The following is an 18400-nucleotide window of genomic DNA, read 5'->3' as shown; positions in this document are numbered from 1 at the left end:
TGTGTGCTAGCATTTCTCAGTTTCCAGTGCAATATTTTTCTGAGGTTTTTTATTTTTCAAGGTTTCAATGTGTTTACTTTGATATTTGTCGTAGCAGATAATTGTTAAATTAATTAACAATTAGTAGAAATAACACTAGTTGCTGCAATAGGATTCTGTATTGGAATTTTCACATTGGGCACATGAGAATATTTGGTTGGCCTATATATATTCATGTTCCTAAGAATAAGAGGGAAAAAATTGAGCCTTCAAGAAAGAAAGGCATATTTTTTGATGCAACAAATCATTGAAGGCTTAAAAAATATATAATCCACAACAGAGACAGATTGAGGTTAGTCGAGATGCTACCTTTGATGAAAAAGTGGCATATTAGAATTCTAAGGAAGTCTCCATGGATTCCTTGGATGAAGTGAAGAAGGAGGCCTCAAGGGAGGAGCATTCAAGTTCTACATAATGTATTGGTAGGCCAAAAGAGCCTCAAGATAAAAAAGAACCAGTCATAGTTCCAAAGATCAAGAAGAGACGAACATGGCTTAGATATACATTGGAAGAGGTAGAAGGACATGTAGCTCTTGATGGCACATCTAGAGAGGTGAAGGAACCTAATAGTTTCCCTAGTTATGCAACTCTCATGAAAAGACTCATTGATGAGGAACCTTACACATATGAATAAGTAGCTAATAAGTAGGTGTGGATGGAAGCGATGAATGAGGAGTACCAATTGATCATTAAGAATGATGTCTATGAGATTATGCCAAGGCCTAAAGGGAAGTAAGTGGTGACTTCCAAATGGATATACAAGATCAAGCATGTTGCATATGGTAATATTGACAAATATAGGGCTTGGTTCGTGGCTAGATGGTTCTCTTAAAAATAGGGATAAGACTATGATGAGACCTTTTCTCTAGTTGTCATGTACACCTCTTTTAGATCCATCATTTCTCTTACTGCTTCATTGGGATGGAATTTTCACTACATGGATGTGAAAAGTTCTTTCCTCAATGGTGTGATTGAGGAAGAGGTGTACATAGAGAAACCTCAATGTTTTGAGGTATATGGAAAGGAATCTCATATTTTCATGTTGAAGAAGGTTTTGTATGGACTCAAACAAGCTCCAAGAGCTTGGTATGCTTGTATTGACAACTCTCTGATGAGACTGGGATTTACTAGAGTGAAGTCGATCCAAAACTTTAGTTTAAGGTTGTAAAAAATGCACCTGTTATCTTTCTATTATATTTTGATGACATGTTTCTAATAAGTTTTGAGCCTATTATCATTCAATGCAACAAAAAATTAGCCTCTGAGTTCGATATCAATGATCTTGGGTTGATGCACTATTACTTGGGACTAGAAGTATGGAATAAAGCTGGTGAAGTCTTCCTTGGTCAAGGAAAGTATGTGTTAGAGATCCTTCATATATTGGATATGATAGAATTAAAATCCATGGCGACTCAAATGGTGACTAACTTGAAGAAGTCAAGAGGCTCTCACTCCATATTGGTAGATCCATCTATGTACTGGTAGCTGATTGGTTCGTTGATGTATTTGGTTAACACCAATCCAGACATGTACTTTCTTGTGAACACATTAAGCCATATTTAGGTTGAACCAAGACATGAGCATTGGATTGTAGCAAAGCACATTTTGAGATATTTTTGTGTTACAGTTAATTATGGGTTGTGATTTGTTGCAAATAAGGATGTAAATCTTCAGGGATATACAAATATTGTTTGGGAAGGAAGTGTTAAAGATAGGAAGAGTACCTCAGGAGTATGCTTTAGTTTGGGAACTGCTATGATATCATGGATGAGAAAGAAGCAGAGGTTGATTGCACCCAACACTACTCAAGAAGAGTACACCACAACCAATGAGGCTTATGTCAAAGCAGTATGGATCTGTAAGTCGTTTGCAAGGTTGTTCGACCAAGAGTGATTCGATTGGATCCTAAAACACTCTCTAAGTTTTCATGACTGTTTCAAATTATGCTGAAAGATTCAAGTCTTAGAAAAATCAAAGCTATCAGAAGGAATCCTCGTAACAGTGGAAGTTGTGGCCAAAGCGGAGCAATGAGGACCCTCGGTCGAGTGCACAGACCGTTGGCCCATGGTAACGCGCACTAGCGCAAACTGGCAAAATGGGAGGCCAAATCAAGAAACGGGGGTGGTTTCTAATACAAGATTAGCGCTAATCTCGTATCGCAGGGTGTCCTCCTCAGTGAAGGAAAGCCCCGAAGCGGCCGGACTCGAAATTTCTATGAAAATGGAAAAGTAACTATTTTGGTTCCGTAGCGCGGGATTCCCCAAACCGGCAGGATATTGGAAGGCTTCGAGGCGTTAAGTAGTTTTGACTGAGTCCCGCCCAATGCCACACATCAAGCAACACGCATCCGGTGGATGATATAGAAAACCACCCGCATCGGACGGGTAAACATCGTGCAACTTGTTCGCCCGATATGAAGGACGACCGTAGGATATGGGGGGCCCAGATCAACAGCGGAGATGTGTCTCGATGACTGACCAGATTTGAAAGGTTAAAAAGAAAGATGACAGGGGATTTGAAGTCCGACATGGATGATGAGTTGGAAAATGATTCATGATTAGTAGGCGATCTTGAAGCAAACAGAATTAACGGTCATTCAAAAATGATTTAAGAAATCTGACACTCAATTCATTGGGAAATAGGTGGCCACCTCCCTGCGAGGCGTTACCCAGTGATGATGACGCAGAGCAGAGGAATTTGAACGGACAGAGGTAAGGAAAATAGAAGGCTGGGAAGCAGAAATGAACAGTCAAAAGAACATACTGGCTTTAAAGCCATGAACTGACAGAAGCGAAGGAGAGGCAGATAACAAAGAGGCAGACAAGAGTTAGCTAGACGCAGGAAGAGTAGAGAATGGAGAGTAGACGCTGAGCTGACTTGAAGGCAACATCAAGCTAGACAGAGCCAGAGAGAGTCAGAGAGTCTGTGTATTCCATTGAAGGTTTGAGAGGTTCAAGAAAACTCCTTGGCATAGGCCTGTCATACTACTATGACACTCAGAGGTCGAGTTTCAGTAAGGAGAGTCTGTGCATTCCATTCCCATTGTCTTCATTCTATTTGGTGAGTCTCGAATCGAGCTCACTGTTGTAAAAACTCTACTTGAAAACATAATAGAGAGGCCACCACTGAAAGGCTGGACCAGGAGACATAGCCCAGGAGCATTGGGTGAACTCCTTATTAAACGTGTTTTGTTTGCATGTTTGACTGTTATGTTTTCTCTGATTGCCTCAGTGTCTATGTATTCTAGCAAGCTTATCGATCTGTTACATAAGTAACATAGGCACATCCATGCACATAAGTCTGTAATACCTTCAATTCTTTGTCCTGGATAAATTCCAGATCAAGTGGTCTCAGAGCTCTAGGTTACTAAGGTTAGAAAAGCTTGTGCTAGATTTTTTTGTTGAATGGTAGTGAGATCAAAGCTTAAATTAGGAGAAGGAGAGTTGGTTGAAACTAACCCAGAAATTGGAAGATTTTATTCTAAGAGGAAAATGTCAGAAGAGAATCCCTTGGAATCAGACCCCCAGTTCATGGATATTTTTATGACCATGAGATCCATGGTGGAGGAAATGTACAGGGAATTCAAGAAAAATAGAGATGAAGATTCATCAAACTCCAAAAAAGACAAAGGAGTAGAATAATCTCTCCTCCATGACCACTCTAAAGGCAAAGGGAAAGAAGAAAATTTTCTTACGCCTCCTAATAGCCCTAAAAATAAAAAGAATACATCTTTGATAAAATTAGATGTTAAATTTGATTTACCAATATATGATGGAGAGTCGAATGCAAAGAAGCTGGATAATTGGATCAGACAGATTGATGTTTATTGCAGAGTGCAGAGCATTGACTCACACAAGAGTAAGATTCAGTTGGCCAGCCTACGCCTTGGAGGCACTGCCTTGGTATGGTGGGAAGGCAGGGCACAACATGACATGAAGAAACATGGTAAGATTCTTTCTATCTGGAGTGAATTTGTTTCTGCAATTAAAAAGAAATTCTATCCACTAGCCTACATGCAGCAAGCCATGATGAGCTGGCAAACTCTTCGACAACTAAAAGGGAAAAGTGTACAAGGTTACACCCAAGAATGTAGGAAAAGAGCTTTGATTCTAGGAATTTATTTGGACTCACCTGAGACTCTATTGAAGTACATAGGGGGTCTACACAACTGCATGAGGCACACTATCCCCATGTTTAATCCCACTAGTATAGATGAGGTATCCATTCAGGCTATGCATCTAGAAGCTAGAGGTAGGAATGGTAACCCATAAGTTGGGGGATCATCCAAACCCACTGCAAGAAAAAATAAGGAGAAAAGAAAACAGAAATGGAAAGAGAGGAAGAAAAACACTGTACATAAAAGCAAGTCTTCATGCACTCACTGTAAGAAGGATGGGCATGACGATGAGCACTGCTAGTTTCTGCATTTGGAGCTGAAACCTAAGAAATTTGAGGGCAAGAAGAAGAATACTGCTGCAGCTATTCAAAAGGATTTGGGGTTAGACTCAAGAGATGAAGCAACAATCACAACCACAGGTATAAAAGGTAAAAATTCTGAAGCATCTACTAGTAATTCTGCACAATCTACTGATAATGAAGAAAATGAGAGAAAAAAGCATGAGATTTTTCATATTCGAGTTATTTCCAATCATCAAAAGATTGATACTTTGTTTGATAGTGGCTCACAAGTAAATATAATTTTTGAACCAATTGTAAAGAAATTGGGATTACTAACCACACCTCACAAGAAACCATATCCATTAGGTTGGTTATGTGATAAAGCAAAGCTACAAGTGACTAGACAATGTAAACTTAAGTTTTCTTTTGGGTCAGCATTTGTAGATGAGGTTGAGTTAGATATAGTTCCTTTGGATATATGTGGAATTGTTTTAGGAAGTCCTTACTTGTATGATAGAAAATTTATTTTCTATAGAGCTGAGAACAAGTGTCTACTAGTTAAAGATGGAATCAAATATATTGTAAGAGCTCATAAGCTCAAGAATAATTATACTCTCATAAACTCAGGGCAGATGAAACGAATTGTAAATTCATGCAAACAATTTTTACTGATGGTTGTAAAGGAAAAGAAACATGATAAAACCAATGTATTTGAGGGCTGTGATGCTAAACATCGAGCTGATTTAGAAAAAATTGTTTCAGAATATGATATATTATTTCAAGAACCTAAAGGTCTACCATCCAAAAAGGAAATAGTGCATGATATTAATTTGCAGCAAGATGCTCCATTGCATAACATTGGAATGTACAGGTTGTCCGCTTTAGAGAATGTAGAAATCAAGAAGTAGGTACAGGAGCTGCTCGAGAAGGGGTTCATTAGACCTAGCACATCACCATGTGGTCTCCAATTGTTTTGGTGAAAAAGAAATATGGCTCGTGGAGAATGTGCATTTATCACTGAGCATTGAATAAGATAACGATAAAAAATCATTATCCCTTTCCTCGCATAGATGATCTATTAGATCAGTTGAAAAAAGTTGTTTATTTTTCCAAGTTAGACTTGCATAGTGGCTATCATCAGGTCAGAGTTGCAGAGAAAAATGCATGGAAGATTGCTTTCAAAACAAAGCAGGGATTGTATGAGTGGCTGGTTATGCCTTTTGGCTTAACTAATGCTCCTGCTACTTTCATGAGAGTAATGAATGATGTACTCAGACATTTTCTTGATGATTTTGTTATTGTATATCTGGATGACATTCTTATATTCAGAAAAATGTGGGAAGAACATTTAAAGCATGTTAAGCGGACATTAGATGTTTTGAAAAGAGAAAATCTTTATGTTAAACTCTCAAAATGTGATTTTGGCAAAACATCTTTGATTTTTTGGGACATATAGTAGGGGGTGGTGAATTGAAGATAGATACCTCTAAGGTTGCAGTCATTGTAAACTCGCCTAAACCCAAATCTGCTACAGAAGTTAGAAGCTTCTTAGGAGCAGAATAATATTGGAAAAAGTTTATTTCTAGCTTTTCCTTAATTGCAGCTCCCTTACATGCTTTAACAGGATTGAACAAGGTGTTTCAGTGGGGAGGCAAACAGCAGAAAGCCTTCAACACCTTGAAAGAAAAGATTAGTATAGCACCAATACTAGCATTGCCCAATCTTCAAAGGCCATTTGAGATTGAAACAGATGCCAGTGAGTATGCCATGGGAGCAGTGTTGATGCAGCATGGTAAACCCATATGTTATCATTCTGAGACATTTAATTCTGCAGTAGTTAACTATCCCACATATGATAAAGAATTGTATGCATTAGTACATAGTGTGAAAAAGTGGAAACATTACTTAATGGGCAAAGAGACAATTATACATACTGATCATCAACCACTTCAATATCTACACTCCCAAACTAAGTTGCAGAAATCAAGACACTATGGATGGATGGGTTTTCTACAATAGTTCATTTACTCATCAGATATAAAAAGGGCATACACAATAAAGTGCAGATATGTTGTCTAGACCAATTATAAATGCGTCTACTATACTTAAGCATAATTTAGTATTGCATGAAAGCTACATTGAACAATATGCTCAAGATATAGATTTTAAAGATGTATATGCAACTTTAAGTCAAGGAAAATGAGTAGAAGAATTGGATTATCATGTTAAGGACCAGCTCTTGTATCATTTTGGGAAGCTATGCATTCCACAAACTAAAAGAGTAAAGATAATTCGAGAAGCACACACTTCTCTAATATCAGGTCACTTTGGTGTAAGTAAAACAGTTGCACAACTGCAAAGATTTTGTTATTGGCCAAAAAATGAATGAGACAGTTTTTAGATATGTAAGAGGGTGTACCATGTGTGTTAAAAGCAAGCCTAGCAATAGAAAACTAGGCCTGTACACTCCATTACCAGTTCCTTCTCATCCTTGGGAAAGTGTTTCCATGGACTTTGTTGGAGGACTGCCTAAATCTAGGAAAGGTCAAGACTATTTATATGTTGTTGTGGATAGGTTCAACAAAATGTGTATTTTAATACCTTGTAACAAACATATTACAGCTGAACAAACTGCAAATTTGTTCTTCCAACATGTATGGGTTCATTTTGGATTACCCACTTCCATAATATATAATCGAGATACTCGATTTGTTGGGAAATTTTGGTCAAGTTTGTGGGAATTGATGGACACCAGGCTAAAGAAGAGCAAAACTTTTCATCCGCAAACAAATGGCCAAACAAAAGTGGTCAACAAGACAGTGATCCAGTTGCTCAGAGGCTATTGCAGCAAGCATCCCAAACTTTTGGATGAACATTTATGTTATGTGCAGCATGCTTACAACCGAGCTAAACATTCTTCTACCTAGAGATCTCCTTTTGAGACCTATTTTGGTTTCACACTGAGGTCTCCCTTGGATTTTGTCTTTGGTAAAGACACAACAGTTGATGGACATAGTGATGTGGACAAGGCAACCAAGTTCATTGAACAAATCCAAGAGATTCACCAGGTAGTACAAGAATAATTGGAAAAGATCCAAGCCAAGTACAAGGAAAGGCATGACAAGCATCGAATGGAGCATAGTTTCCAAGTTGGTGATCAAGTCTGGCTATATATCAACAAAGATAGAATGCAAGGTGAAGGTAAGAAGCTAAAGCCAATAAGGTATGGACCTTTCAAGATACTTGAGAAAATTGGTGAGAATGCTTTTCGCCTTGATCTACCAGCTTACATGCACATCTACTCAGTTGTTAATGCAGACAACTTGAGACTATTTGAACCTTCATTAATTGAAGATCCCAAAGGGCAGAGTCAATTGTCTTCTATTGATGATCTGTTACCTGAATATCTTAATGAATTGTAGGAAGATAGAGTTCTATACAGAAAGGTAAGAACCACGTGCAAAGGGGATGTTGAGTACCTTAGGATTGGACTCAAAGGTTCAAAACCAAGCAGTGCGAAATGGATAGAAATTGAGCAAGCGAGGAAGCAATACCCTCACTTGATTGATGCTTAAGAAAACCAACTTTTGGTGGTCCAAAAGCTTTTTCAATGGGAAGGTCATGATTCGAATTGGATCCTAAAACACTCTCTAAGCTTTCATGACTGTTTCAAATTATGCTAAAAGATTCAAGTCTTAGAAAAATCAAAGCTATCAGAAGGAATCCTCGTAACAGTGGAAGTTGTGGATAGAGTGGAGCAACGAGGACCCTCAGTCGAGCGCGCAGACTGTTGGCCCATGGTAATGCACACTGGCACAAACTAGCAAAAGGAGAGGCCAAATCAAGAAACAGGGGTGGTTTCTGATACGCGATTAGAAACGGGAGGCTAAAGTGCTAATCACGTACCGTAGGGCATCCCCCTCAGTGAAGGAAAGCCCCGAAGTGCTCGGACTTGAAATCACTATGAAAAAACGGAAAAATAACTATTTCGGTTCCATAGAGTGGGAATCCACAAACCGGAAGGATATTGGAAGGCTTCGAGGAGGTAATCAGTTTTGACTGAGTCCCGCCCAATTCCACACATCGAGCGACACGCGTCTGGTATATGAGAGAGAAAACCGCCTGCATCATATGGGTAAACATCTTCTGACTTGTCTGCCCGATATGAAGGACGACCATAGGATCTGGGGGCCTAGATCGATGACAGAGATGTGCCCTAATGACTGACTGGATTCGACAAGTTAAAAAGAAATATGACAGGGGATTTGAAGTCCGACGTGGATGATGAGTTGGCAAATGATTCATGATTAGCAGGCGATCTTGAAGCAAATGGAATTAATGGCCATTCAAAAAAGATTCAAGGAATCTGACACCCAGTTCATTGGGAAACAGGTGGCCACCTCCCTGCGAAGCATTACCCAATGATGATGACACAGTGCAGAGGAATTCGAATGGATAGAGGTAAGGAAACTAGAAGGCTAGGAAGCGGAAACAAACAGTCAAAAAAACAAACTGGCTTTAAAGCCATGAACTGACATAAGTAGAGGAGAGGCAAACAAGAGTTAGCCAGATGCAGGAAGCTAATAGCAGAGAACAGAGAGTAGAAGTCGAGTTGACCTGAAGACATCATCGAGCTAGACAGAGCCAAAGAGAGTCAGAGAGTCTGTGTACTCCATTAAAGGTTTGAGAGGTTCAAGCAAACTCTTTGACATAGGCCTATCATACTACTGTGACCCTCAGAGGTCGAGTTTTAGTAAGGAGAGTCTGTGCACTCCATTCCTATTGACTTCATTCTGTTTGGTGAGTCTCAAATCAAGCTCACCGTTGTAAAAACTCTACTTGAAAACATAATAGAGAGGCCACCACTAAAAGGTTGGACCAGGAGACGTAGCCCAGGAGCATTGGATGAACTCCTTATTAAACTTGTTTTTTTTACATGTTTGACTGTTATGTTTTCTATGATTTCCTCAGTATCTATGTATTCTAGCAATCTTATCGATCTGTTACATAAGTAACATAGGCACATCCATGCACATGAGTCTATAATACCTTTAATTCTTTGTCTTGGATAAATTCCAAATCAAAGAGTTGGAATGGACAATGATACAATGAAATAATCAAAGTTGTGTGAAGCTTTCAAATAATCTCATGTTCCATGATGGGTCAAAGCATATTAAGATCAAGTACCCCTACATTCATCACCTAGTGCAAAGGATAGAAATAAGGCTTGAGTGAAACTCAACTAGTGAGTGGACAACTAATATTTTGATGAATTCATTACCGAGAGAAAAGTTCATGTACTTCAGAGGAAAGCTAGGGCTCATGGAGATTACCCATCTCATTGAGAGGGGGCGTTTATATGTTTACAACATGGATAAACATTCTTCCAAAAGGGAGAATGGGTCCAAGAGACCTAGAGGGCTCAACAGGTAGAGTTGAGTGAGTGTCTCTTGGAGGAGGACCCTAATCTCACACCAAGAATGGTGGACTTCATTCATAAACCCTAATCACACACCAAGAATGGTAGAGTGGTGTCCCTCAACATCTAAACCTTGATTACACACCAGAAGGGTGGAGTGAGGTCTTGGACCCTCATTACACACTAGGTAGGGTGGAATGAAATCTTTTTAGCATCTATACCAAATCACCAACAAGGAATAGGTTGAGTGAGGTATTGCCTAGAGTGTTCATTAGGAAGGGTAAGTGAGTGCTTTCTAGTTGTGTGTCTCATCATTTTGGCCTAGTCTTAATGGCGTTGGATACCGCAAACATACATGGGGTCTCCCTGATGTGAAGTCCCAATTATAACTCACATTTTTTGGAGTAGGAGCCTCCTTTAAAGTATCATCATGGCTATCATAACTTAAGGTTTTCCTTTGCTACAATGAAAAACATAAGAGATTATGCACATGACCTTTGAAATCAGCAAGAAGGTTGACACTATGAAACATTGATTGCAATGTGTAAAAGGAGACCTCCATGAGAGGGGAGACAAAGTGAGTCTCTAGAAGGAAAGTAATAGTACTAACCTAAGAGAGCCACATAGACACAATGATCATTAAATAAAATACAACACATATTCAACAAGATAAGCACCAAAGCCAATGAAGTAGTTTAATTTCTTTAGTACATATGAATATAGCATATACCGCTAACATCCAAAGAATAGTCTTACAACATTCACAAAACATGCATGAAAGTTTGTTGGCTCAATAAGCTTCTTATTATTAAGTGAAAGATCAAAGTATATAGTTACAATGTTGAGCCACTAGCTCCAAATGTTGAACATTAAGTCACTTCTTACTTCTCCAAGGAATGATAATCTCTCCTATGCCAATTTGAAGAAGTTAAGGCTAGATCTCCAAAGTCTACGTCTCCAAAAATACATTTGCTTGAGTTATGAGGTTTCTTTTATAACAAGAGGAATGACCTTTCATCTCCCCTTATGATGCTTGAACTACCCTCAAGACTCTTGGACTCCTTAATGACCTTTCAACTTCTATTGACTCTTTGGTCCACATGTGACTCTTGGACTTCCACACCTCTACTTTTTTTCATTTTCCTTTTGATAATACATAATTACATCAACATTATGTGGAAAAACACATTGACACATATGACATTGTGATGACACTTATACAAGCCATGACTTGGCATTGATGACATGGAACTTCGTGATGATGTGGAAATTCTAAGCTGCTCTCCTTGTTGTTATGTCTTGCATTCTTGATGATAGATCTAATAAATACTTCATATTCACCCTCCAAAGGGTCTTGGATCAGTATTGGGACCTTCTGAGTCATCATGAAATGTCTTCATTCTGTCATGGTCTAGGATCTCTTCATGTCTTCATGATGGTTCTTCTTTGTGCTTCTTCTCTGCAAGTGGCTCTTTGCTTCTCATCCTTACAATATTTCTCGAGCATCATCTTGTCATGCTGAGATGGTACACCTGCCAATGAATTTCACTCATGACAATGCAAGATAATTCTTGAAATCATCTATCCTACTCCTACTTTGCTCATGAATTTTTTTATTTGTTATGGGCATGTGTAAAGACTAAAGAGGAAGGGCTTATTGGGGATTACATAGTTGAGCTCAAAAATAGATATGGGAGGACACCACTAGTCACTAGAAATGCACAATGTGCTATAAGGAGGGGTTATTTAAGGTCCAATGCAGTGAGCAAGTGCATAAGACAAGGTTGATGAGCTTGTTGGCTAAAATTGCGCAGTGCACAAGGCTCAAGGGAGAGGAAGGTAGTGATAGAGTATTTGAGCTTCACAATGAATGATGTAATGCCTCATTGTGCACTAGAAATGTGACATGTTCTAGGGAGGTAGGCAAGACTTAATGAATGCACAATGAGGGAGTCTACTAGATAAGGGTTGATGGCTTGTTGACTAAAACTGCAGCATGTGTTGTAACTAAGAGGTGGGCTTAAGGAAGAATGTATTTTCCTTTAACAATGATATGGGAAGGGCTCCACTATCCACTAGAACTGTGACATGCACTAGGGAGGCAAGCAAAACAAGGCATGGAAAGATGTGGGGTTCCAGCCAATAGAGGTGGTAAAATTAGGCACTAGAACTGCAACATACACAGTGCTTGAGGGTAGACTTCTATGCTAGAATAGTTGAGGGATACAATGAATCGTACATGTACTAACTATCCAATAGAAATGTCCAATGTGCTCAAGAAGGTTCACTAGAAAGGGAGATTGTGTCGTTGGCTGAGCGAAGCAGTAGGAGTCATGTCACTTTTCCGAGGAAGTGTTTATTGCACTGTGAAGTGAAGAGGGCCTTTGCATTTCGCAATTTTATTTTTCAAGGGGATGAATGAGGTCCTTGCTATAATCTATAATTCCTCCATGTTCTATGCAAGTCAGAAGTGCTCAAAACTCAATGCAGTGGGTAAGTACAAGAAACAAGGGTTAGGTGACCATGATTTAAGGGTTCTTAATGTGCAATCATAGGAGATGAACTTGAGAAAGGCTCAGTGCACAAGTCTAGGAGGGAAATATTTCATTAATGAGACTCATGGATATGTTTTTATCATCACCTAATAAGAGGGTTGATACCTTCATAACTTGCACTAGGAAGGAGGACCAAGAAGAGATCTGAAATGGCTAAGTGTGAGATCAATAGAGTAAGAGAGGAAAAAGCATTCAAACGAGACTCAAACATAGATCACACACATCAATTCCATTAATAAAATCCATGGGAATGCACAAGAATCATGAAAAAAAATCACACCTTGAAACGACAACAAAGTGACCCTTATTTCTAAGTGTGATAGTTGAAACATAACATTGTGACACTTAGAATATAAGTTGAAATATAAGTCTCGACTGTGACCAGAAAGTGCACTAAGCTGAAGGAATGTGTGTAGCACATATTGTTATGATATATAGGACCAACTAATGTGTAAGAGTGTGCTATAGTTGACTCTAGTGATGTGCGAAGGTGCAACACATTCAGGAGTATGAATAGTTAAAAGTGACACTTGCAACAGTATGAAAAATTGAAAATGATACTTGATAAAGAAAAAGCAAGAAAAAATTACAGTCACGAAATTGAAAGTGACACTTGTGAAAGAAAAGGTGCACCAATGAGACAATTGAGAAAACAAAATTTAACAGTAGTACAATTTCAACCAAAGTTAGAGGGACACTGTCGATGAAGATTGGACATTGACTGTCGACATGGGTTGTGCAACGTACAGTCCTTATGGAATATGTAGTTACTATCAAAAGTGGCTGCACAATCACTGCAATTGAACATTGTGAAAGCTATGTTTCTAGAGACTATGAAAACCTTACCCCTAGGGAATTTTCAATACTTATCTAATGTTGCATATAAATAAGTGCATGTATGAGTTTATCAAGGACTCAACATGTATGGGAAAGCCACTATGACACTTACAATCCAATAAGAATACTTGAGATATTTGGAAAACATTGACCGACCATGAAGTGACTATGATACACATGGAACAACAGATCATAAGATCCTCAGTATGCTCCAAAATCCAAGTGTAGGAAATTTTTTTGAGGGTGTTGATCACAGTGTCAATATCTAGGTAGAGGCCATGGGATTCAAGGATCAATCACTGTAGAGGAGTGAGTGCTAATATGATGGTGACATTTCCATGGGTTTGGTACTGCCTCAGATATGGCCATTAGTGGATGTTGATGATAGATGACGATGTTGGTAATGATGAATAACCTTTTCCTTTAGAGATTTTTTTTTCAATTTGAGAACACCTATGATAGTGATTATGAATATCTCCCAAGTTAAGAGGGAGTGTTGAATTTGTAACTATGTTTGATCTTCACAATGTATATTTTGGTCACTTAATGTAATTGTATTTATCATTGTAAATAATATTTATAAATTCTTGAGTCAAAGGAAACATTATTTTGAGTCAATGTCCCATTGCGACTTTTTAAAGATGAAAATTTGAATTTTTGAAATGTAAATTTTTGCTTCAAAAGTGACAATTTGGCTTCCCTCCAAGTCAAGTTAGCCTTGGCCAAGATACAATTCACCTAAAATAGACTACTATATAAAGGTAGCTTGACTTCCTCCGTTTGGGAATTCACGTTCTCTCACACGATAGTTTCTAGGCAAGAAAGTGAAGGACAAGAAGGATGAAATAGGATGATGAAGAAGGATGAAATATCTCTTTTATCTCTCTCTTGCAACTCGCACGTGTGGATTAGTCTCTATCTCTATGGCTCACATTTTTTGTGACAACTATTGCAAGGGGCCAAAATTTATGGGTTACTATGGCAACTAGTTATTGTAGGAGGGTTGAATTATGGGTTGTTGGCATTATGATGCATGTGTTGTACTTGATGTCAACCCACTCGTAGAAGAACAACTCACTTATATATAAATAGATGAATCGACAGAAGAGATATCAGATGTGACAGAGTACATGGGATGCAAGACAGCTCAAAGGAATTAGTTCAGATGTAATGAACAATGACAACTCATTAAGATGATATTTTGTAGTATGACAAGTTAGCTTTGCCATCAAGTTCAAAGGGGGATATTATTGGCATTATGATACAAGTGTTGTCCTTGATGGAAACTCACACAGATGACAGATCATAGTGCAGCAGGTCAGTAGCAAAGAATTGATGATCAGACTACAAAGAATGAAGAAAGAAAAGTATATACACAGGTTCACTATATACCAAGTCACGTATATACGTAGGTTCGCTATATACCAAGTAGTGTATACATGCAGGTTCACTATATACAAAGGCGCGTATATCGTACACACGCACTTTCATGCAAGGAAAGGCGCGTACATGTCGGAAAACTAAGTTTTGGGTCCGTGGTATTTGGTCCATGGTATTTTGGTATTTGGTCCTCGGTATTGCGTCCAAAGTGTTGAACCCAGGTATTGGGTCTCTAGTATTGGTTCTAAATGGTTTTGGACCATGGTATTGAGTAAGGCCTAAGACTATAAAATGAGAAGAAGATCATTAGGCAAAGGAATTTAGAAAATCTTGAATATCTGATGAAGTATGAGAGCCAGTATGCAGGTTATGGGTTCATGAAACCTTGCTTGATCTGAGCTAAGGAGGAATCTCAACAGGTGGAGAAAAAGATCTAAGGATAGATCGGGATCTAATGGCTTGGAATGAATCATATCTATATGGTTTGATCTTGTTAAGTCTAGATCTGTATACTGATGCATGTAATGTTCTGTAAATATTATGATCTGGGTATAACTCAAGTTTGGAATAGCTGCAAATCATGAATGAATATTTACAGATGTATATGCTGGTTGACTATGATAAAAGTGTGTACATACGCAGGTTAGATACATCTAAAGTAGTGTATACCATATGAGTTATGATGTTTGAAGTTACAGGTGGTTCTGGTTGTTGATGAGTTTTGATGATTGTTTACTGGTGTCAGTATTCAGCATATTCAATTTGGTTGAATTTGTTTAGCTTTAGTGTTGATGGATGAGATCTAATAATGGATCAGGATCATAATGATTTATATTTATGTGATCTGATGGACTAGATCTGGTTGATATTTGTCCTTGTATATGTAATAATCTGGGTATGTCTGAAGTCAGGAAGTGCAGCAAGTTATAAGTAAGTAATTATTGACATATACGCTGGTTCGCTTTGGTGAAGTTGCGTATACACGTTGGTTCGGCTCTTCCAAGTAGCGTATGCACTTTGATGCATGATTTTTGATGATATAGTTAGATCTGAACATTGTTGCAGATTTTTGTGTTCTGCTCTGTGTTCTGGTGACTACAAGTTGTTGACAGGGTTTCAGTGATTCAGTATTGGGTGATTCAGAGATTGATGATGCTAGTGTTGATTGATTGTGTGCCTCAATGATATTGATGGGTCTAGTATGAAAATTGGATGAAACATGGCCTTCAAATTATGGTGTTGTGCTTCAGGAGTATCCAGTCTGAAAATTTATGAAACATGGTACCTGGAGGAAGAAAGAGAAGGTTGTAGCCTTCTATAGGCCGACACCGACGTACTAGTACATAAGCTAGTACAAGAGCTAAGGGGGTGGTAGCTCCCTTCCAGGAGAAGCTAGAGAACGAGAGAAGGTTGTAGCCTTCTGCAGGTAGAAACCTGCGTACTGGTATAAGACTACACCAGTACAAAAATATTGTAAAAAGAAGTTTCTTATTAAAAGAAGATAGAGACAAATTGCAGCAGGTGGTTTTCACCCACATTGGGTTTCCACCTTACATCTCGGTGTTCATGTGTGTTGATTATGTGTAATGATCTATTCTATTTTATTGCTCCTGTTTACTGTTCATATGGTTAATAATGTTCTGATGCACTCATTAAGGATCAACTAACTGAATCAAAAGTTTATTGGATATACACTTGTTGCATTATACGCAGTTGCGTATACACACGGTATGCCTTAACTGAAGTAGCATATATGAAAATTAATATGGAAATGAAAAATTTATATTGATTTGATAATACTGATTCACCCCCCCTCTCAGTATTATTTCCAACATGGGTTAGACAACCATAACAAATTGCAGGATCAGATTGAGTGGCTTGACTTGGAGGAGAAGACCAAGTTTGGCCATAGGTAGATGCGTCTCTCATTGAATAGGAAAATGTCTTTATTGAAAAGGTTGTTTGGTTTTTCCCCATTGTGGGTTTTCCTAGGGTAAATATTGTCTTCTTTGGTGTGTTATGATCCCTACTATTATACTATTATTTATGGTTGAATTTCTGAAGTATAATTGTTGAATGATATATTGGAATAAGTTAAAGAAGATCTACATCAAAAGTAATTATTATAATTTCAAAAATATTCTGCTAACTCTAATTGCACTAATAAAATCAACAAGCTCCTTCCAAATTTATAATAAACTTAGAAAAAATTACAAAATGATCTTTATATATCTCCAAATTCATTTCAATTTACTCCAACCATCATGTGCTAAGGAAGAAAATTAGAAATCAGACTTGCTAATGAATCAAGGGTCCTCTCTAGATCCTAGAAGCACCATGTGAATGGAAAAGGGGTTTTTTCTATCATTCCTTAATAATAATATTGAGTTATAATATACCTTATGAGAATTAGAAGAGGCTTAAACTTGGAGATATCCAACCTAAGCCATGTGGGAGTCTCATGTACTTGGATTTTGCATACAAGCACACTCAACCTTCAATTGTGTATGCATTGGAGAATTGTATTGCAATTGTATTATCTAGTACCATTAGAATTACTCCTAGTCACAACATATTTGATGGAACATCATATAGTACTTCATGGAATGGCAAGCAAACATTAGTGGAAGGTTACATATTTTCCCTAGTTGAAAAGGTTTATTATGACTTAAGGTACATATTAGGGGAATTTTGAGGTCTAAAATAGGCCTCCTAAGAAAAATGTACAACCAAAATAAACTTTATAATAAGCAATAAGATTCAAGATGATGATGTCAACCATGGGGGATGATTCACGATTTTTGGAGTAAAAAAGTAAAAGGATTGAAAAAATTAAAAAAATTAAATAATTAAACTTCTTTTTCAGCTCGTATTTTCAACTTACCTCCCTAAGGTTTTATTCAAATTTCGATCGGGAATACATGTTAAATGCAAAATTTAATTCCTCATCCAAGGAGTACCCATGTTGCATACTTTAGATGGACCCTGCTACACGAAAAATGAGAAATACATGGAAAATTGTGATTGTAATAACATTTTTAAAGTATTTATTACTTTTAGTGTAGTAGGGTACATCGAAAGTATGCAACATGGGTACTCCTTGGATGAAGAATCAAATTTTGCATCCAATGTGTGTTGCAATTTGAGTAAACCCATAGGGAGATAAGTTGAAAATACAAGTTGAAAAAAAAGTTTTTTCTTTTTTCCCTCTAAAATTTGATGATGTAATTTAAAATTATTTTATTATTTCCACTATTGTTTTATAATTTCCTTAGGAGGCCCATTTTAGACCTCAAAACTCCCCTAATGATTTTGGGTTTATTGCCAATTCATATGGTCATGATGTGAGGTGACCCTTCATATCATAATTCATTATATAAAAGCCACCAAAAGGAGAAGTGGTTTATCATGATTATGGTTCAACAAGGGGTTCAATTTTGGTGCATAAATTGGTTCCAAGAAATCTTGAATATATCTACTCCACCTCAATATAATTTTTCTATTTGTTCTCTAGTGAAGAATGTTGGCAGTAAGGTTGGTTTTGTTGATGGTTTGATACACAATGCTCTTTTTGGTTGGGAATCCCCAATGCTCCTCTATATTTTATTTTACCATAAGGTGGACATGATGAGTTGGACCAACAAAAATTTGATTACAAACAACATGCAGTATTTAGTGGGGGGTTCTCGACTGTTCTCTTAATCCTAGGTGGTCTGTGGCAGAGGTATGAAGCTAAGAAGGATGATCATTTCACCTCAGCGAGAAAAAATAA

This window comes from Pinus tabuliformis, chromosome 6 (genome assembly GCF_031772625.1).
Source record: "Pinus tabuliformis cultivar Carrire ecotype Pingquan chromosome 6, CPIR1, whole genome shotgun sequence".
In the NCBI taxonomy this organism is placed as follows: domain Eukaryota; kingdom Viridiplantae; phylum Streptophyta; class Pinopsida; order Pinales; family Pinaceae; genus Pinus; species Pinus tabuliformis.
This window is presented reverse-complemented; position numbering follows the sequence as displayed.